The sequence below is a fragment of the Manis javanica genome, chromosome 6 (genome assembly GCF_040802235.1).
Source record: "Manis javanica isolate MJ-LG chromosome 6, MJ_LKY, whole genome shotgun sequence".
NCBI classification, from domain to species: Eukaryota; Metazoa; Chordata; class Mammalia; order Pholidota; family Manidae; genus Manis; species Manis javanica.
This window is the reverse complement of record NC_133161.1, coordinates 101,745,652-101,766,761: the sequence shown is the minus strand read 5'-3', so window position 1 is coordinate 101,766,761 and position 21,110 is coordinate 101,745,652. Positions and strand designations below refer to the sequence as shown.

Genomic DNA, 21,110 nt, shown 5'->3' with positions numbered 1-21,110 from the left:
TTCAAGACATTTTCAAGGTCTTCTGTAGCAGAGATCTATTTTAGTTATGGGAAAGGATGACCTTTCATCAGTATGTCCGTCCAAAGGTGGGAAAAGCCGGAGCTATAAAAAGTGCCATAAAGTGTTCTGGCACAAGCCTCATTCTGCAGTTACTAGCTACTTGACCTTCCAAGCTATTTAACCTCTGGGAGGTTGGATTTCCTTGTCTGTACAGTGGGCATCTCCCAGTAGCAATGTCAGAGGACCAGAAGATTAATGATGTTTGGCACAAAATGCCTGTTCAATAAAGGTAAGTTATTACTCTAGCTGTTTTTATAACATCAAGACCCAGAGAGAGACTTAATTATTGTTATTATCCTATTTGTATAATAATTTTGATTTGGTAGAGACATTAATAATCATATTAATGACAATGGTTTCCATTAATTCAGGAGTTCCTTCAATCCAGTCACTTCTTGTTACAGGAATGAACTCATTTAACCCCAGGACGCCTCTCTCAGTAGGGTTCATGAGCCCATTTCAAAGATCAACCCATTGAGGGTTGGCGCATTAAGAAACTGTGTAGGGTCTCCCACTCCGCCCACATTCCTGTGCTCACACGCAGATGAGGAAACTGAGGCTTAGAGACGTGAGGCCCAGACTTGGCTGACTGTGAGCAGACGCTGCAAACCTGGCTCCCCTTCCTTGGGCCGGAGCGCCGGCCCGACAGCCCGGGCAGCCGTAGTTCCTGCGACTAGTCCTTCTGCTGTGTGGGGGGAATAAATGATTTGGTCTACACAGTGCTTGGAGCCAGCGCTGTTGCCGGGGGCCTGCGTCCGGGGTTCTAGGGGGCAGGACGAGGGGTTCGGGCGCCTGCGTTGCACTAGCTCGCTCGCTAGCGCCGAGCTGCTGCAGTCCGGCTCGGCCTGGCCCCGCTCCACCCCGGCGCTCCCAGCGCGCCACGCCCCCTGCGCCCCCCACTGCCGGCGCGTCGCGCCCAGCGCCCCTAAGCGCCACGCCCTGCGACCCCGAGCCACGCCTTGCGCCCCCCTCACCGCCCGCCACGCCCCGCGCCCAGGCAGCCCCGCGGTCCGGCCTGTGGCGCTGACGGCGGCGAAGGCGGCAGCGGGAGGAGGAGCAGGAAAAGCGGCCGGGGGAGGAGGCGGAGGCGGCGGAGGCGGGCGGGGCCGGACGGGTTTAAAGCCCATTCAGGGAGTGGGGAGGCTGGGAGGAGGCAGGAAGGGACGGCAGCGGTTCGCGGGCGTAGGGTTCGCCGCTCGGAGGCCGCGGACACCCGCGGGGAGCTCAAAGTTTCCGCACAGCCCCTGGGCCGCTGCGCGCGGGCCGCCCTCGCCCCGCGGGGACCCGCGCCCGCCCCGGCCGCGCCGAGGGTCTCCGGGGGCCGCGCGGAGGCGGCCGGGAGCGGCGCCGCGGCAGGTACGGAGTTGGCGGGGAGCGCGGCGGCAAGTTACTTTGTGGTCGGCGCGGCCGGGCCCGGCGGCGGTGGCTGGCGGTCCCCGCGCCGTCATTGTCTGCGCTGGCCGCCTGGGCCGGGACTCCGGGCACCGCGGGGGCGCGGCGGGCGGAAGGGCGTCGCCTCCGGGCTGGGGGCTGCGGCGCCCGGGGCCGAGGCCGGCGCGCGCCGGGGCCGGGCTCTTCGCGCCGCGTTTCCCGTTTCCGACCGCGGGAAGCCGGGCGGTGCCCTCCTGAGCCATCCTGCCCGACGCCGGCCGCCCGCGGGCGGGCTGGGCTGAGCCGGGCTGGGGGCTGCGCCCGCCTGGCAGTCAGGGCCGAAACCGCGCTCCTGGGGGCGCCCGCCGGGGGGGCGTAGGCGCACCCGCAGCCCCGGTGCGCACGCCCGCGGCTGGACAGTAGGGCTTGGCACTCCCTCGCCGAGCGCAGCCCAGCCTCGGATCCGTCCCTTTTGGTCCTGTGAGTGACCCCGTTATCCGCCTCTGGGGCCTAACACCAAGTTGGAGGGCTCGCGGATCAGCCACCCACCAGCCGTGGAAATGTGATAAGAGTAGAACCGTTCGCAGAAGGAAATTTCTGATGCAACTCTCCGTCTTTGCTGATTGCCTCTGCAAACGCCTGCTTGGCGACAGCCCTGGAACATGTGCATTATGGAAATGAGGGTATTCTCTACTTTTTATTGTGTTCGTCTGTTTTGGGGATTGGAAGGAACTCAAACTTTTTGTCGCTTGCTTTGACCGGAACGTTGGTGATGTCCGGGAGCCACAGGTGTCCTGGATCTTGCTGATGCATTCCAAAGAATGCTTTCTTGGAAACGTTGTACCCAGTTTCATTCAAGAGATGCACAGAAAAGACCAAAACAAGTAGCGCTCGTGAGTAAATACGTTATTGCACAACTTTCTCTTTGCTGCTGTTTATGAGACCAGGCCCAGAACACTTTGTTTCTGAAAATGCTGATTCAGCCGTTTGGAGCTCCTGTTTCAGGAATGGTGCTCTATTTAACGTTTCGCTCAGTTTTACTAAGAACACATGTTGGTAGCGCTGCTAGCAACAGGCGTTGACTACGGTTTACAGCACAAAGCTGGTGATCTTTCAGAAGAGCTGACCTTTTTCTTTCCAAGAGGAAAAATAGGTAGAATCTAGGTTTCTGTAGCAGAAGAAATTGAGTTAGGGCGATGGTGAAGTGTCTTTTAGGGGAGTATTTTATTAAGTAAAAGCGTGTTTCCAGGAATGATTGTAGATGACTAGGTTTTTCTGTAAAAAATAAAACTCTAGAATTAGTGCATATAATATTTCAGTTTTATTGAGAACACTTGAAAGAGAAGGGCCACACAAGCCAATCCCCAGATTACAGGGAGGGAATCTGAGGACAGAGGGAATTACACACCCAGCAAGCCTTGCTTGTGTGACTGAGAAGTGTCGGACTCCTACTTCTGTAGCATTTCACAGTTTACGAGATATGCTCAAGGCCTTGTTGCTTTTAATCCTCTAAAGCTCCTGATCTCCGTTTTACAGGTATGGAAAGCAAAGCTCAAGAGGTTAAATAGCAGGTTAAATGACAGAGCTGTCACCATAGCCTAAGCTTTGGATTTTTTCAGTCCTGTGTGTTTTATGCTTCTGACAAGTACATCTGTCTCTGAAAGCAAAATACCCAGAAGAGGTTCCCCTGCCAGTCACACACCTGGAGAATTAAGAGGCTCTGTTACCATTCTGGTGGCTTTCAGCCTTCCAGATTTCAGCCATATGGCTGGGCCATTAGGAATATTTTCTTTTGTCCACTTACTTTTTATACTCACATACGTATTGTATTTTGGGAGGAAACTTTGATATGCAAGAAGTCATGACTGATACAGTAGTTAGGTTTACTGAAATTCAAACAGTGCTTTAATAAAAGCTGTGTACCCCTAAAGTTATCTTCTGCATATTGCCTGCTTTTGGGGAACTGTTGGGCTGGGCAAAATGCCTTTTGTTTGTGAACCAGGAACCCAGAGCTGGGCAGATTCGTGCCAACTGCTTGTCCTGGACTTTGTATGGTGGAGGCCACCAGGGTTGGAGCCCAGGACAGCTCTAGCCCAAAGTGACAGACTCTGTGTGCCGTCGGGCTTCAGCGCGAGAGAGGAGCCAAGTCATAATCTAAGAGCTAGCACAGAACTGTTGATTTTGATGATGCGTCTGGTCTAAGACTTTACAATGTATAGACACCAAGCTGCTTGAACAAAGACATCATCTGTTGGGCCCTCAGCATCATCTTAGAGCTGTAGAAATTCTGGCTTGTCTGATAAAACCTAATACTTTAAAGGTGGCATAATTTAAAGAACCTGTTTCCTGTCCACCTCTTAACTGCAGGGGAAGGAAAACCTGTACAATGCTAGGATGTATTTGAGCTCATGTCTCGGGTTGGCCGGCCTGCCTGTCAGATGGGAGCTGATGGCAGGGCTGTCTGCCCTGTTCTGTGGGAAGGAAGCCTGTGCATTTAGTTTGTGGCCTAATCCTGTGTCTGTCTAATCAGGCTGTGAACCAGTAGGGAACTGCATGGGCTTGTGAGGAGAAAATATTTGTCATGTCTTCCATTTAACTAACCAGTCATACACTCAACATTTAAATAAAACTTTTTCTGCTGGTGGAGATTGCTTTTTAGTCTATCTTAGTGTATTCTTTGTTTACCTGTGGATGTATGGAAGATTAGGGAGACATTAAGATAGCCAGGCTATTCGGTGGGCGAGGCTTGGCAAATAGGCATTTTGGAGATTTGTCTTTTAAAAGGTCCACACACTAGTGTGTGTGTGACTGATTTGATCTGTTCATACACTGGCTGCTATTTCATTTTGTGTTGTTTTTTTTTTTTTTTTGCTGCACACTTCTGGGGCACTGTTTCTGTCTTCCGGCTGGGACACCTTTGCCTTGACTGACCTCTCTGAGGGAAGGGGCTTCTTAACTGATGTCTGAGGAACGGGCTTTTGTCTGTGTTCCTGGTGATCATGGGGCCAGTTAACTGTAGGGAGATGAAAGCAGGCGAAGCTTAGAACTGCCAGCTCTCAGAAGGGCTGACAGCTCTTCTTTGATGATAGAAGGAAAAATGCTGTGACTGTCTTTTCAGGTGGTAACCAAAAGAGCCATGTCCCAGGGTTATCAAAGGTCATCCCAGGGGGAGAAATGACTGGTTCTGACTTCCTCCTTTTGGGCTACACCTCCCTTTCTGTGTGGTGGCAGAGATCAGCATGAGGTGACAAGTTTTGCTTTTTGCCCATTCAAGAAAGGGGGAGATGTCAAGGTGGCAATAACTTCCCTGCGCCTTACGTCAGAGCCTCTTTTGGATCCTTTGCTTGGAATGTGTGGGATGTAGTTGGGTCATCATGATTGAATGCCACTGGGAGAACTAGAATATTATTCCAGTTTCTCAACCCTCCAGTTTACATATGGATTTGGGGTTTTTTTTCTTGACTGTTTAGATCCTTAATTTGAAGGTCTTCTTACTTGGGCTGGACCAGCCATAGTGGACCATGTGTTTTAGCATCTACTGTGGGAATAGGTGTCGGGGAGGAAGTTCTCTGCTCTTGCTTTGCCCAGGGCAGTGGCCAGTCCTGACAGTTGCATGAGGCATGCCACCTCAGTTTGACTCCTGGTGGTACCATTTACAAGCTCAGCGAGCCTGAACAAGTTAACCAAGTTTCTTGGTAAAATGGAAGTCAGAGGTGTGCTTACCTTGAAGGGCTGTTGGAAGGCAGGAAGCCTCTGGAGTTGTGTGAACTGTGGCACTTAGTGAGAGCTCAGAAACTGCTTCTGTGCACTCTTAGCCTTGTTTCTGAGCAGCCTTTGTGCCTGATTGTCATGCTTCCTCTTAATCTGCAAGATCTGCTCGAAAGAGGACTCTGTTTTTTGTAGTTTGTGCTTTGAGCCTGGGTTAGACCACACAAGAATCCAAGGACTCCTTGCTTCTGTGTAGCGGGACAATTTGAGCTTTTCACAGGTAGGATTTTTAGAGTGAAGACAGATGGTGGAATGTAGGTGTCACCTGGCTGCAAACCATTAAAAGAAGATGATGGTGCATTGAAGGCATCAAAAATTGGTCCCTTGAGACCAGGAGCAAGAGATACAAAGACTGCCGAGTTGTGCAAGCTCAGACGGGCTACAGCCTTGGGTATGCAGAGGGACCTATGGTCTCATGCATGGCCAGCCAGGTGGCATCTATCATCAGGTGGACCCTGATGGTGGTTGGTGTTAAGTCTTCAGAGATACTTAACCCAGCTGGGATTGAAGTGAGCATAGGCTGCTCGACCAGATGGACTGACTGTGCCCCTGACATGTGGCAGTATGCTGAGCCATTGCCATGCTGTGGGTTGCTCTGCATCTCCCTGAAATCCTGGCCAGGTGTTCAAGCTGGGTCTGTGGGCCTGGGCGCCAGTGGCTGCAATCTTGCCCAGTAACGTGGTCTCCTGGGACACCTGGCATAGGAAGATTTTGGTGCAAATTGGCTTCAACAGCACGTTATTGTTGCTACCACAGCTAGAAGCATGCGTGGCAGTTGAGAGCCTCAGCGTCTCACTGCAGGTAGAACTGCTTGGCGGACTGCGTGATGGCCCCTCTGAGAGCCATCCTGTGCCACTCCTGGCAGCTCTGTGGGGGCTTTCTCTCATCCTGTCCTGGGGGAGCTGGCAGTGAGGAACTTCCAGGGCCACTAACCACAGGCTGCCTGGATCCTATGGGAGAGCCTCTCAGTACGAGAGACCCTGCAAGTGTTCACTCCGCTGCTGGGCTGGGTCTTTGGCTTACTTACTTGTCCTTTTAGCTTTCATCCCCTGGGAGTGTCTGGGTAGTGGCTTCATCCAGCCTCTTCTGAGTGGAGAACTCCCTTTACCATAGCACATACTGTGGTTACAGGCATGCCACCTCACTTCTGTTGCACCGCCCTTTGCTGTGATTTGCGATACTGTGTAATTCACAGATTGAAGGTTGGTGGCAACCCTGTTTCAAGTAACTCTCAGTGTCCTTTTTCCAACAGCATCTGCTTACTTTGTGTCACTGTGTTATATTTTGGTCATTCCCACAGTATTTCAAACTTTGTCAGTATTGTGTTTGTTGTGATCTGTGATCAATGAAAGTGCACTGAAGCTCAGTTGATGGTTAGCATCTTTTAGCAATAAAGTTATTTTTTAATTAGGTGTACATGTTTTTTAGACATAATGCTATTGCACATTTAACAGACCACAGTGTAGTGTAAATATAAATTTAATATGTACTGGGGACCCCAAAAAATTCATTTGACTCCCTTTATTGTGATACTTGCTTTATTGTGGTGTTTTAGAACTGAAACCACAGTATCTCTGAGATGCTCCTGTAATAATTTTAGGATTTCCTGCTCAAGAAACTCATAGTGACCAAACAGCTCTGTGTACTGAGAAATGTATAAATTCAGAAGGGTGTACCATAGCCTCATGTACAAAGGAGGTGTCCTTTGGCTTAAGGACAACGCCTTGCTGTAAATCTGGACCCTGCTTGGACTACATCCATCAGGTGGGAAGGTGAGCTGGGTGATGTCCAGCACCCACTTTGGGCTCTGTATGGCCCAGCACAGGCTCTGGTGCGTTACCTGACAGCCTCCACATTGCTTTTTCTAGAATGCCTCCTTCTCTCTTCTGAAGAATTGTATGGATCTCATGGAAACCCCTAGGATGTGTCTGGAGAAATGAGAGTAAGGGCCCCTGGCCTGCAGCTCCCTAGGGGTGCAATGAGCCTTGGGGTATAGGCAAGATGGGATGGGGCTTTGTGCTTCCAATTGCATCGTCTCTTAACTGTAGGCCTGGTTGAGCCTTTCTCTGCCCACTTGGATTGGCAGGGCATCAGTGGACCAAGGCAGTCTCCCTCAGAGCCCTGCTTCCTCAGGTGGCACCGTGGCCTGCCTGCATACAAGTTCCGTCCACCTGAAGGGCCATCTGGCTTTCTCATCCCATATACCCAGGGCAGACTGTTTTTAAATTTAGTTTGATTTTTTAATCAGTGATGTATGTGCATAGAGAGTCAAATGATTCCCCAGAAGTAATCAAGCTTATCGTTCGATTTTTTTCTGTATTTACCTCCACAATTCTAAGGAGATGTCTAGATAATACATTGCTGTTCCTTGCCTCCTGCCCTGCCCCCCAAGTTTCTCATATGATTCTTTGACTTCCCTGCTTGGAAGGGAGGAATTGGCCCTCTGTCGCATGTCCATCCTACACTTGCACTCCAGTGTCCCATCATCCCTTCTGGTGAGACTGGCTGGACCAGCTCGCACCGCTGATCCTATTGTGACAGCCCCTAAACGCCGCTCACGGCTGAGCCATATAGTGTATGTGATCACCTTTCTATCTCTTCTCTGTGTCTCCTGGAGTTGCTTTTGCATTTGCTTAGTAGCTTATATACTTTATCACTCTGTACACCACCCCACTGCAGACAGACACAGCCATGCAAATCTCCTTTCAGACCCCTAGGTATTCGACCAGTTTTATCTTTTGGAAGCCATCTCTCACATGCCTTCTTGTGGCCTGGCTGCTCTTCAGGTCTCCCTCCTCAGCTGCCATCCAGAACCTTCCTTCTTCGTCAACCTGAGGTCACCTTGTGCTTTCTATTCCATCTCATGACTCCTCTTTCCTGGTGTCTTCCCACAATTGGATGGAGAACATTCCATAATAGCCTCCAAGCAAGAGGAACATTCAAATATTTTGAGACCTTGTGTGTCTGAAAAATATCCTTATTCTACCTCAAGATAGTAGTTTGTCCAAGCATACACTTCTCCATTGGAGATAGTTTTCCCTCAAAAATTTGAAGGCTGACATTGTCTTTAGGCAGAATGGGGCTGAGAATGAAGCTGATCTAATTCTTGATTCTTTTGAAACCTCAGTGTGTCTTTTTGTTTTTGTTTTTGTCTGCAAGATTGTAGGATAGTTTCTTCTGTCTTTGTTTGGAAATCCCTTGAAGATGTGCCATGTTAGAGGGTCTGCATCTATTGGGTAGGTTACATTGAAGGTCCTGTCAAGCTGGAAACTCAGGTCTTTCTTTGGGGCTGGGATGTGGTTCTGAATTAATTCTTTCAGTTTTTTTCTATAGTTTTCCTCTTTTCTTTTTATAATGGCTTTATGTGGTTGTTAGCCTCTTGGACTGGTTCTGTGATTGGCTTTTATTTTGTGTTCTGTATCTGTTGTGTGCTAGGTTGTGGAGCTTATCAACTTGACTCCTGAACCTTTCTATTGGATTTTAATTTCTGTTTTCATTTTTAGTTTCCAAAGACCTTTGTTTTCTTTTTTGGTTATTATTATTTTTTTAATGGACTTTCTTTTTTAGAAAAGTTTTAGTTTCATTGCAAAACTGAGCAGAAAATAAAGCAATTTCCCATGTGCCCCCTGCCCTCACATAGGCACAGACACCTCCACTATCTCCGTCCCTACCAGAGGGGAGCATTTGTCACAGCTGATGAATCTACATTGACACATACTCAAAATGGTTATTTTAATGGCATGATGCTCTTGTTTCTTAGGTAACATTATTTCTTAAAATCTCTTTTTGGGGATACTCATTTCTGTTTTTGTTTTTAGCTTTTTTTTTCCTGAATGCTTTTCTCTCTCCAGTATTTACATTATTCAAATTTTCTATGCATTTGTGTCTGGCTTACTAGGAAAGCAGAGCCTACAGCAGGCAAGAACTTACCGCACATGTTTTATGCAAGTTTGGGGAAGTCGGGTGAGGAGCTGGAGGGGGCAGAAAGGAGGGAGCCAGCCCCCATATGCAGTTGAGAGAAGCGACTGTGACTGTCCCCAGACAGTGCTGAGGCAGGGAGGAGCGGAACTCATCTTCCAGGGGGTGCCTGTCTTCAGCAGCTGAACCTGTGGGTTCTGCATCCAGGCCTTTCTTGTCCTTGGGACCACCTCAGGGCCCAGGTGGTTGAGACAGGTGCGACTGACAGGGTGGTGTCTGACCTGCTCTGCTTGGCCACCATCTTTCAGGCTCCAGGCTTTGCTTAGACGTCTGGGCCCTTCTCTGCCCACCCCCTTTCAAAGGCATCTCTGAGAAGCCAGCAGTAGGTCTCTGGGAGGCTGTCTGCTTGCCCCATTGTGTGGGAGCCCCTGCTGCCATGTCTGAGGTGTTTTCTCCTCAGCTGCCAGACTGTCTGCAGCCTCCTTCACCCCTGATGAGGTGGCAGAATCTGTTTTCTACTATTGACTGTTAACGTATGCAACTCTTAACTCTTCCTACCATGGGGACATTAGTTGTCTTAAGCAGCTGCACTGGGCCCTCCTGTGCTCAGTATGAGTCCCAGAGATCCATTGCTGCTTCAGGGAAGGAACCTGGTCTTGCAGTGGTGAGAGCAGAACATTTGCTTGGCTGATGGCTTTGGGGAAGGACATGGGTCCAGCTGATCTTTAGGCATCTAGTTCCTCTCATTTGACTCTGCCTTCCTCTCCTCCCAGAGGTTAACAGGAGTCCTTCTTGGCTTTTCCTGTACAGGCAGTGTGTCAGGCTTCGTCTTCACTTTCTGGCTTGGCATTAGGCACTGTTGCATTTGAGAGTCTGCTTCCCCTTGTCCACCAGCTTTCCAGCCCTGACGCCTTACAAAAGGTTCCCTGCCTGCTGTCCCAGCGCAGCAAAGGGTGTGTTCTAGGCAGGCATTTGGTACAGGATTGGCCTTTCTGGAATCCTTGCCCGTCATTCCTCCCTCTTCCCTCTTGCCCTCTCATATCCAAAGACAGCTGCTTGGAGGAACCTTATTCGTTTTTTTTTTAATGGGGAAGCATGGCTGAAGAAGTGAGTGGGTCTCCTTGACTTCTTGTAGTGTGCCTGTGGCTTCAAAAAATAGCCTCTCCCTGACTTGCTGTTCTTGGGAATTAGAGGACCCCTTGTTCTTGCCCAGCAGTTCATGGTCCAGGTTGAGAGCAGCTGGCAGGGGGGCTGGAAAACCTAAGCCACCTAAGGGCTTACCTTCAGACGCAGGGTGGGGAGACACCACAGAGAGCCGCAGAGAAGCCTCATGTCGGAAGGAAAGCCAAGTTTTCCCTGCCAGTAAGTTTCTCTAGGGCCTTGGAAACGATCATCTCCCTGCACTTTGATTTCTTCTAGAATCTCAGGATTGGATGTGTGTGTGCCTTGGTTTACTCTGCAGCATCTCCACTGAGGGGGCCCAGTGTTGGCTTTAGCACCTTCGGGGGTGAGTGCTCCACCTCCCAGGGTGGACCAGGCTGTTGTGATCTGTTTGGACTGTGAGAAAGGCTTCTTGCCCTTGGTTGGGTCAGACACTCTGCTTGTTTTTGCACTCAGCACCTGCCTCAACCCTGCTCTCATTTGATCAACTTTAAAATACTAAAAGCACATGGTCACCTTGGAGCCCCTCCTCCTGGGGGTGGATATCTGCTCTTTCTGCTGCTCCTCCTTTGGGAGTTAGAGGACCTGCACTGGCTTGGCCGCTTGTCTGTGTCCCACGCCCTGGGGTCTTCCCACTCCCTGCTCCCTTTCATACACGTGAATATGGTGGGGCATCTGGGTTTCGGAATCTGTTTTCTACTATTTACTGTTACGTATGCAACTCTCAACTCTTCCTACCATGGTTCTCCATGGAGAGGAGCTTGCGCCTGCTCAGTAAGGCTGCCATCCTGGACAGGTAACGTGACCTGTCCAAGCTCTTTTCCTTCTTTTGCTGCAGGGTTGTGTGTGTGTGTGCACTGCGTGTGTGCATGTGTGTGTGTGAAGTGACAAGTGCATAGCAGATTCTTCATGTTTCCTGTCTGTTTCTGGTCTTATTGTCATGTGAAATGGAGCCCCACTTTCTCCTTAACTTCTTGTTGTGTTGTGCCTGTCGCTTCAAGAAATAGCCTCTCCCTGACTTGTTATTCTTGCTCTGACATTTGGGGGAGGGGTACTTGTGATCCTGGAAATCATAACTGGCTGGCCTTGATGGCCAGGCAGGTGGAGAGGGTGGATATGTCCAGTCACGTGTCTGGCTTCTGGTAGCCCAGTGCTGTGCGTGGTTTCAGGGATGTGAAGGGGGACTTGTGGGGTTCTCAGTGGCCGGTGTGTGTCTTTTGCCCATCAGGGTGTAGGTGGCCTGTGGGGAGCCCTGGGACAGTGGGAAGCTGGGGGTTCCATTGGATTACCATGAGAACCAGGGGTTGGAGGTGTTGGGCAACAGAGGTTCCCAGGTCACATGGGGTTTGGTCCTGGGATTTCTTTGGCGCTGGTGTCTGGCCATCTTGTTTTTCCCACTTTCTCGGAAGCACTGACCCGTGGAAGCTTGGGTGGCTGCTCGGCTGTGGGATCCTCTGTGCACATGTGGAGTGACATTTTAGGAGGCACGGGGGTATCCCACCCTTGCCGGCAAGGCTTCCCCGCTTTTCTGTGTTGGAGTGTGTCAGGCTGTGTCTGGGGGTGCTCAGGACCCCGTATTGGTGTTCTATGCCCAAGTTCCCCGAGGAGATGTGCAGCCCGGCTCAGTCTCCCATGCTGCACACTGACCCTGCGGCCTGGCTGTGGGGTGTGTAGCAACCCCGTGTGCAGTTCTGGTGCAGAGCCGATGTGGGGTACACACTGAATGTGCTGGGCCAGCCCTGTGCCACTGCCCTGTGGTCCTTTCCGTGGTCCTCGGGCACAAGCTGGGCCAGGGAGGGCCGGCCCTGGGTGATCAGAAAAGGCCTGGCAAAGAGCCTTTGGCAGGCCAGGGTTCCAGGTGGCCGTGTGTCCTCAGATGCATTGTGTCCTGGCCATGTCTCTGGCTGGCATGCAGGACTCCAGGATCCCACAGCCTCTGGATGCTAGCTGGCGGATGATGTTATGTAACTCCAACCTGATTGTTTAATATGTAACAGGTAATAACTGTACCCAGATAAACCCACCCCCTCTCTCTTAGCCAGGCTGGGGGCAGCGGGTGTGGGAGCCAGCTGGACAGATAGGGGCATCCCAGAAACTGGACCTTTTTCTCTGCTGAAAAAAGAATTCCAGGGCCTGCCTGGACTTCTTTTCATCCTTGATATATATAGTCTGATATATAAAAGCTTTGATTAAACACATTTTGTCACATGGCATCTTCCGAAATCCTCTCCTCCATTGAGGGAACCCTTTAGCTGATCAAGGTGCAGTGCTAAGGTGTTGGGGAGATCTCACTCTTCTGAGGGGGTTCAACAAATTGCTCCAGACACAGGTGTGTTCCTTGCCCTTATTCTTCAGAAAAGCCATCAAGTTATCCATTTCATGTGTTGACGGTTCCTTTGATCAGCTGCCATTTGAGTCCCTGCCAGGGTGTTTAGATAGAGGTCCTGGAGGTGCCTATACCCAGGCCGCTGTTGTCTGGGGAGGCTGCTGTCTGCAGCCCAGACAGCCTCATTCCAGCCAAGGAGGGGGAAGGGGGCACCTGTCCTCATTGTTCCCTACTGTGAAAGTGGTTCCATGCTGTGCCAGGTTGGGGGAAGGGATTTGAGGTGTTGAAGCGTGAAGTGCTGTGCTGCAGTCTGGCCGAGGTGGCTGTGGGACCAGGCTGTGCCTCTGGTCTGGTCCACATCTCTGTGCCTTTGCTTTCTGTGTTGTGTCCTGGGTTGTCCCTGCTTGTGGGGAAGCAGGTCTCACACACTCACCCCCGAGCTCTGTGGGAGTGGGCAAGGGTGAGGGGCTTTAGGGATTTTCCTATTCTCTGGTGCTCCAGGGCATGAAGGTGGTAAAGACCCACAGAAGAATGCTTGATTAAGATTTTGGGTGCTAGGTGCCCATATGCTGAAGTACATTCACTGTGGGGTACAGTGTTAGTGCACAGGGCAGCTTAGGGCGCATCCCTCCCTGCCCTGGCACTAGTGGCACAGGGTTGATAGTTACTGCCTTGTAGGATAGAGGGTGATGGACACTAACTGTGAAGAACACACCAGGTAGAATTAATGATTTCACTGTTGGTCCCTTGGGGGTCAGAATGGCAGAGTGAACACGTGAGTCATTTTCTAAGACTTTCTATCAGCAGTTGATCCTTGAGCCATCACTTAATTATTAACCCAGAACTGGGTTTCTTGACTTACAGAGAATGCAGCATCTTCTGAATTTTGGTTTGGTGATGTTTTTGCTGCAGTCTAAGTTCATCGATGCTCATCTCCTGTAGTCCCTCAAAAGCCAGGTAGCCTCTTGTGGTGTGGTGTGACTTTAACAATGTCTCAGGAAACCTTCAGGGACTAGAACAGGTGTCCCTTCCTTTCAGACGGGGGAAGTTACATCCTGATGATGCCCGGGGGAGGAATGTGTAGGAGGGACCAGGGCTTTTCAAGGTGTGACCTCTGAGCCCCCTGTGTCTGAGGCCCTGTCGGTCATATCCCCAGGCCTTGCTCTGCTGTATGACTTTCAGGGGTTGGGACCTGGAATTCCATCTTGTAACCACTTGGGCTTCTTGGCGTCGGAAGCTTGGCAGCTCCTGTCCAGAACTGCTGCCTAACTGGAAGGTTGAGGGCAGAACGAGGAGAGGACCCTGGGAGGTCTGGGAGAACGTGTGGTTCTTGCTTCTTTGTCATCTTACTTAAAAAATGAAGTTGTCCCTGTCCCCAGGGCTTACCTGGCCTCCTGAGTGCAGGATACCGAGAAGCATGCTGGCAGTTGGCATGGCCAGAATCAAATCCAAAATTGGTGTTATGTCCGCATTACTCATATTTCGTAGGCTTCTGTGGTTGGAAATGACCCTGAAGTCCTAACCCATCCCAAACCCTACAATACCCATTCCATGAAGGTCAATTTGTGTCCATTCAGAAAAAAATACTCCCTTTCCCCGCTCCCAGCTTTGTTCCTCCCAAGGCTGGTAAAGGCTAACTTAACGGGCCTGGAGAATGCTGAGCCGTGAGTTAGAGTAGGGGCCAGCAGGTGTGCACCGGCCCATTTGTGCTTCCTTCTCTTTTTTCTTTCTTCTAGGACATCTTCTCCAGGGGCTTTTCTGGGCCGTGGGGAGTTGTCTACAGGCATCTGGAAGGGCTGATTCTGAGCTCAGGATGCCCCCAGCTCAAATTTGATATTAGGGAGGGAAGACAGTCCTAATTGTGTAAACAGTTTTTTTTAGGTCCCCTCCAGATAGCTTCTCATGTTTCCTGGGCCGTGGCGCCCGCTTCTGAGAGCTGCTGACACCGCTCTGGTACCTGCTTTTGCTGTGGTCGGCCCAGCATCTCCCTGCTGCCCAGCACCTAAGCCGGAGAAGGGTTTCAGGGAGCACTCCAGACGGCCTTGTTCAGTCAGCTCTACAGCAGGTGTTTGAGGAGCCAGCGTATCTGTCTGGGCTGGTCCTGCCCCACTTTGGTTGAAAGTAGTGACATCTGTGAAGAAGGGACGGTAAGCAGAGGGATGGCCTGGGTTGACTGTCCAACAAAGAAGTGATAGAGATGTATTTTTCACTTATTTTCCTGGAGGAAGCTGGCAAATTTCAGTACTGACCCAAGTTAAATATTAACAGTGTCTGAAAATAGTGCTTCTTTACCTTTAATATGCACCTAGAGATCTTGTTAAAAGGTAGAGTCCCATTCAGTAAATCTGGGTGGGGCCTGAGCTTCTGCATTTCTGTGCAGCTCCAGGTGCTCATGCCCCTGATTGGAGTCACACCTGTATTAGTCACAAGGTCCTAATACATTTTTTTTCCCATTTTTGTCTTTGGTTTCTTCTTCTCTAGAAATTCTCTGAAAAGGGTACTTTACCCTGTATGAGCCGTTAGTACTAATCCTATTACTTGATCTAGGGATTTTGCCAAGAATCTCCCAGTGATTAGCCTTATGTTGTAATAAGTGGCATTGTTAAATGTGTCCATTACTTTATTCCATTTATAAATATTTGCAGAATCCTACTTTGACATTGCTTGGGTTCCTGTGGATTTTATTCAATGGTTTCTCTTTTGTATGATGAGAGAAAACTTAGAAATGTTCCAAACCTTTTGAATCTTGAATGTCTAGAAGCCCTGCCTGCCTTCACCTTAAGGATGTAGAATTTGTGCCCTGTTAGAACCTTCAGGTGTCAGTGCCACAGGCGAGAGCCCCAGGCGACTGTTCCCTGTGCAGTGGAGGAAGACACGATGTGCCCAGGAGGCTACCTGCTGGGCCCTGCCTGGCTTTTGCTAGCCTGGGAGGGTGGGGCTGGGCTGTCTTTCCCGTAGTGGACGTGGCATGAAAGCAGCTTTTGTCCTGCTCGCATCTGGGAGCATGTGTCCTGTGTGTCAGCCTCCACTCTGTGGCACTGCTTTGTTCCATCTCCTGAAAACTTTTACTCCCAAAGCCTTCCTTGGATAATGGATGCTCTGGAATTTTGTAGTTTTGCCAATACTCCTTGCTCAGCACATGTCCTAAGAGCTATGGACCCTGTTCCCTTGTCCTTCTTTATCAGGCATCTCCCTTGGCATGTGGTGAGGTTAGATAGCTTAGCGCTTCCTACGGTTAATAGATGCCATCAATGTTAATATTCTATGACACCCCTTTTGTGTGCATATGTCACAGGGCTAGTTGATGAAAGAGTCCTCTTGTTAAAAAAGCTTTATTGAGATATAATTCACTGTACAGTTTACCCAATTGAAGTGTACAATTCAGTCACAATTAGTGTAGTCACAGATGCATGCAACCTGTATGTATAGATATAGTATCTGTATTATCCAGTTAATATATTCCCAGATGTGCACAGTCACCACCACAGCCAATTTTAGAACAACTCATGATGTCAAAAAGAAATCCTGTGATGTAGTGCTCTTTCTCTGTCACCCCCACCCACCCCTAAGCAACTACCAGTCTACTTTCTGTCCATATAGATTTCCCTGTTTGGGATATTTCTAAGAATGGGGTCATATAATATGTGGTCTTTGTGCCTAGCTTCATTTAGTATGTTTTCAGGATTCTTCCATATTGTAGCATGTATCATCACTTCTTTCATTTTTATGGCTGAGCAATATTCCATTGTATGTACAGACCATCTTCTGTCTGTCCGTTCATTTGGTGATGGCTATTTGGATAGTTTTCACTATTTGACTGTTGTGAATAGTGCACTTTTATGAACATTGGTATGCAAGTGTCTATTTCAGTCCCTTTCAACTTTGTTTTTTATATATACCTAGAAATAGAGTTGCTGGATCATATGGTATTTAGCATTTTGAGGAACTGCCAAACTGTTTTCCATAGTGGCTGCCACATTTTACATTCCCGTCAACAACGTACAAGTGTTCCACTTTCTCCGCATTCTTATCAGTGCTTGCTATTTTCTGATTTTTTTTTCTTTTAGTAATAAAGCTGTCCTAATAGGAGTGAAGCCGTGTCTTACTGTGGTTTTGATTTGCATTTGTTGTTGAGATATACAAGTTCTTTATTTATTTTGAATATTAATTCCATATCAGATGTGATTGCAATTATTTTGTCCCTTTCTGTTGGTTATCTTTTCACTCTCTTGTCTTATAGATGCACAATACCTTTTTAATTTTGATGAAGTTCAATTAATTTTATTCTTTTGTTTCTTTTGGTGTCATATCCAAAAAGTCATTGCCAGGTTTAATATGGTATATAAGTATATAGTTGATATACTGTGTTATATTAGTTTCCAGTATGCAACACAGTGTTTTGCCAGTTACCCACATTATTAAATCTTCACCCCAACTAGTGCAGTTACTATCTGTCAACATAGATGTTACAGAATCATTAACCTATGTTCTCCATGCTGTACTGCCATCACACTGTGACCAACTTTCAGTATGATTTAAGAATATTTGTGACCCTTTATACCCCTCCTTCTCCCTCCCAGAATTATTTATTGTCTAGACTGTACTTACCCATGAATAGTCTTGGCACCCTTGTTGAAAATCAACCCACCATATTAACAACGGTTTATTTATGGGCTTTATTTTCTATTCCAATAATCTATATGTCTGTCCTTATGCTAATACCACACTGTTTTGCTTACCACAGCTTTGCAGTAAATTTTGAAATCAGGAAGTATGAGTCCTTGATTTTTTTTTTCAATATTGTTTTGGCTATTTGGGGGTCCTTGAAAATCCATATGAATGCTAGGTAGCTTTTTGTGTTTCTGGCAAAAACATTGGTGGGATTTTGGTAGGCACTGCATTGCGTCTGTAAATTTTTTTTACTTAATATTTAAGTCTTTCAACACATGAACATGAGTTTTCTTCATATTCTTAGAACAATTTTTTGTATTTTCCAGTGTAAAAGTCTTTTGCCTCTTGGTTAAATTTATCCTGTTATTTTATTATAAATGTTATTGTAAATGGAATTGCTTCATTTTCAGATTGTTCTTAGTGTATAGAAACACTAGTAATTTTGCATGTTTATTTTGTATCCTATAACTTTGATGAATTTATTTATTACACTGATAGTTTGGGTGTGTTTGGAATCTTTAGAGTTTTCTGTGTATAAAATCACTGTCATCTGACAACAGAGATAAATTTTAATTTTTTCTTTCCAATTTGGACACCATTTATTTCTTTTTCTTTTCTGATTGTTCTGGGTAAAGCTTCCAATACTGTGTTGAAGAGAAGTGGTAATAGCATCCTTGACTTATTCTTGATCTTAGAGAAAGAGTTTTTATTCTTTTGCCTTTTGAGTATGATGTCAGCTGAGGGTTTTTCATATTTATTTATTGGAAAACTTTATTGTGTTTAAGACACTTCCTTTTGCTATTAGTCTGAATGTTTGTGTCCCCCGCAAAATGAAATCCTAGTAGATGGAGCGTTTGGGAAGTTATTACATAATGAGGGTACAGCCCTTTTGAATGGGATTAGTTAGTGCTTTGATAAAAAAGCCCTCTCTAGCTCCCTCTGCTATGTGAGTATATAGTGACATGTCTGTGACCTGGAATAGAGCCTTCACCTGACCTCAGATGTCAGATCTCAGACTTTCAGCCCCCAGAACTATGAACAATAAATTTCTATTGTTTATAAGGTATCTAGTGTATGATATTTTGTTATAGCACTTTGAATGGATGAAAAAATTTTCTATTCCTCGTTTGAGTATTTTTAGTGTGAAAGGATATTGAATTTTACTAAATACTTTTTCTCTATCAGTTAAGATTATCATGTCTTTTCCCCTTCATTTTATTACTATGGTACATTATGTTGATTGATTTTTATATGTTGAACTATCCTTGCATTCCATGAATATATCCCACTTGGTCAGGTGTATAATCCTTTTAATATGCTGTTGAATTTGGTTTGCTAGTATTTTGAAGATTTTGCATCAATATTCATCAGGGATATTGGCCTATAGTTGCCTTCTTTTATAGTGTTTTGGCCTTGGTATCAGGTATCAGGTAATGCTGGACTCATAGAATGAGTTAGTCTTCAAGAGTTTGAGGAGGGTTGATTTTGAATACTTCTTTCAAATGTCTGCCAGAATTCTTTAATGAAGCCATCTAATCCAGGGCTTTTCTTCATTGAGAGGCCTTTGATTACTGATTTACTCTCCTTACTAGTTATAGATCTCTTCAGAGTTTATATTTTTTCATGATTTTGGTTTAGTAGATGGTATTTTTCTAGGACTTTGTCCATTTCACCTGGTTATATGATTTGTTGACATACAGTTTATAACTATCCTCTTACAATCCTGTTATTTTTGTAAAATCAGTAGTAGTGTCTCCTCATTTCTAATTTTAGTAGTTTGATTCTTCTGTTTTTTTTCCTTAGTCAGTCTAGCTAAAGATTTCTCAATTACCTTGATCTTTTCAAAAAATCAGCTTGTATTTTGTTGATTTTTCTCTATTGTCTCTATTCTGTATCTTACTTGCTCTACTCTTTATTCCTCCTTCCTTCTGTTAGCTTTTGGTTTTGTTTTTGTTTGTCAAGTTCTTTAAATTGGAAATTTAGGTTACTGATTTGAGGCCTTTCTTTTTTAATGGAAGCATTTACAGCTATAAATGTCTTTCTTAGCACTGCTTTCAAGGCATCCCACAAGTTTTGATATGTTGTGTTTTTTCATTTGTCTCAAGGTATTTTTTCATTTCTCTTGTCATTTCTTTAACTCATTGGCTCTTAAAAAGTATGTTAATTTCCACAATTTTCGAATTTTCTAGTTTTCCTTCTGTGGATTTCTAGTTTCATTCTGTTATGATTGAGAAAGATACTTTTTATGACTTAGCTCTTTTTAAATTTGTTACAACTTTTGTCGCCTAACATATGTTTATCCTTGAGGACATTCCATGTCACTGGAGAAAAACGTGTGTTCTGTGTGTGTCTATGGCATCCAACTGATTTGTAGTGTATTCATGTCCTCTCTTTCCTTATTGATCTTAAGTCTGATTGTTCTGTCCTTTAGAAAAAGTACTGAATGAAAGTCTCCAACTATTATTGTAGAACTGTCCATTTTCCTTTCAGTTTTGTCAATGTTTGCTTCATACATTTTGGGCCTCTGAGATTTGGTGCATGTATGCTTTTAATTGTTATGCTTTTGGCAAATTGACCCTTTTCTCAAAATATAGTGTCCTTCTTGGTCTTTGTGATGGTTTTCACTTAAATTATATATTTTGGCTGATGTTGGTATCACCACCTCAACTTTCTCTGTTACTGTTAACATGAAATATCTTTTTCAGTCTTTTCATTTTCAACCTAATTGTATCTTTCAATCTAAAGTGAATCTCTTGTAGAGAGCATATAGTTGGATTTGTGTCTTTATTTTTCTTTGTTTTGCCAATCTCTGCCTTTTGATTAGAGGTTTCAATCTATTTACATATAACCACTGATAAGGAAGGACTTCAGCCATTTTGCTTTAATTTTGTGTGTGGGGGGTTGGGTGTAGGTCACAGTTTTCTTGTCCTTCATTTCTCTAGAATTCTCTCTTCTTGTAACTATTTTTATGCTTTAAGGAAGACTGCTTAGATGTGAACATTTGGAGAGTAAATTGTGTTTAGAAGAACCTTTTGCAAAATACTGAAATTTGATTCGGTTGTTCTTGATACCATAGTCTTGCCATTGCTATGATGGGATAGTGAATAGGTATCTGTTTTTCTACACAGTTTTTTAACTCCAATACTGCTTGGACAAGATATTGTACTGCTGTTTGAGAAAGAAAAACGTGAATTTATCTGGGTGGTGGTGAATTCCTTAGTCTGCCAGTGCTGAGTTTTGCATTTAGTCCTCAGGACCCCCTTGCACCAGTGGGAGAGGGAGCATCTTCCTTGTGTAGATGAGGAAATGGGAGGCCTTCACAGTCCAACGCCTTGTTCGGGGTCAAGTGGGTATTAGTGGAAGAGTAGAAGTACACTGTGTCTTCAGACTCCCAACTCCAGCATTCTTTGTATGCCTGAGTGCCATCATACAAGGAAGAAGGGAGGGGTGGTGTGTTCCCACCAAAAGCCATGGGGACGTATTTAATAAGGGGAAGGACCCCATCCAAAGATGCTGAGTTTTTGCCTCAGAGCTTGTAAATAATAAAGGAAAATGTGAGTAAATTCATTCATAGTGCTTGGCATATAGTAGGTGTTCAGCAAACGTGTAATTCCCTTTACTTGGCAGAGTGTTTCAGGAAAGATTCTGTGTTCTTGACTGTGCTGGGACTCAGATTCAGAATAGTCTAGAAGTTGGGAAGTTCAGGAACATAGATAATATTATTTCTTCTTGTGTTGTAAAGTAATACAAATTTGCTTTTGTTTCTTTCTAGATGTGGCCACCTTACAGTTTTGAGTGTTACAGCTAAGGCCTTGGGCTTTGAGTGGCTGTTTGG

The 21,110-nt window shown here is 46.5% G+C and overlaps 1 protein-coding gene across 11 annotated transcripts in view; it reads left to right on the top strand.

Moving 5' to 3' along the window:
• Positions 1-1,172: 1,172 nt before the first annotated feature.
• Positions 1,173-21,110, top strand: part of GRB10 (growth factor receptor bound protein 10) — a 203,377-nt gene continuing 183,439 nt past the window's right edge. For 2 of the 11 annotated variants that reach the window (XR_012132421.1, XM_073239142.1), the window contains exon 1: positions 1,173-1,416. The gene's annotated coding sequence lies outside the window, so the exon portion shown is untranslated. Of the gene's footprint in view, positions 1,417-1,442; positions 2,325-21,110 lie in introns of those variants that run through there. The other 9 variants (XM_073239137.1, XM_073239136.1, XM_036992967.2 and 6 more) reach the window with 6 other exon arrangements.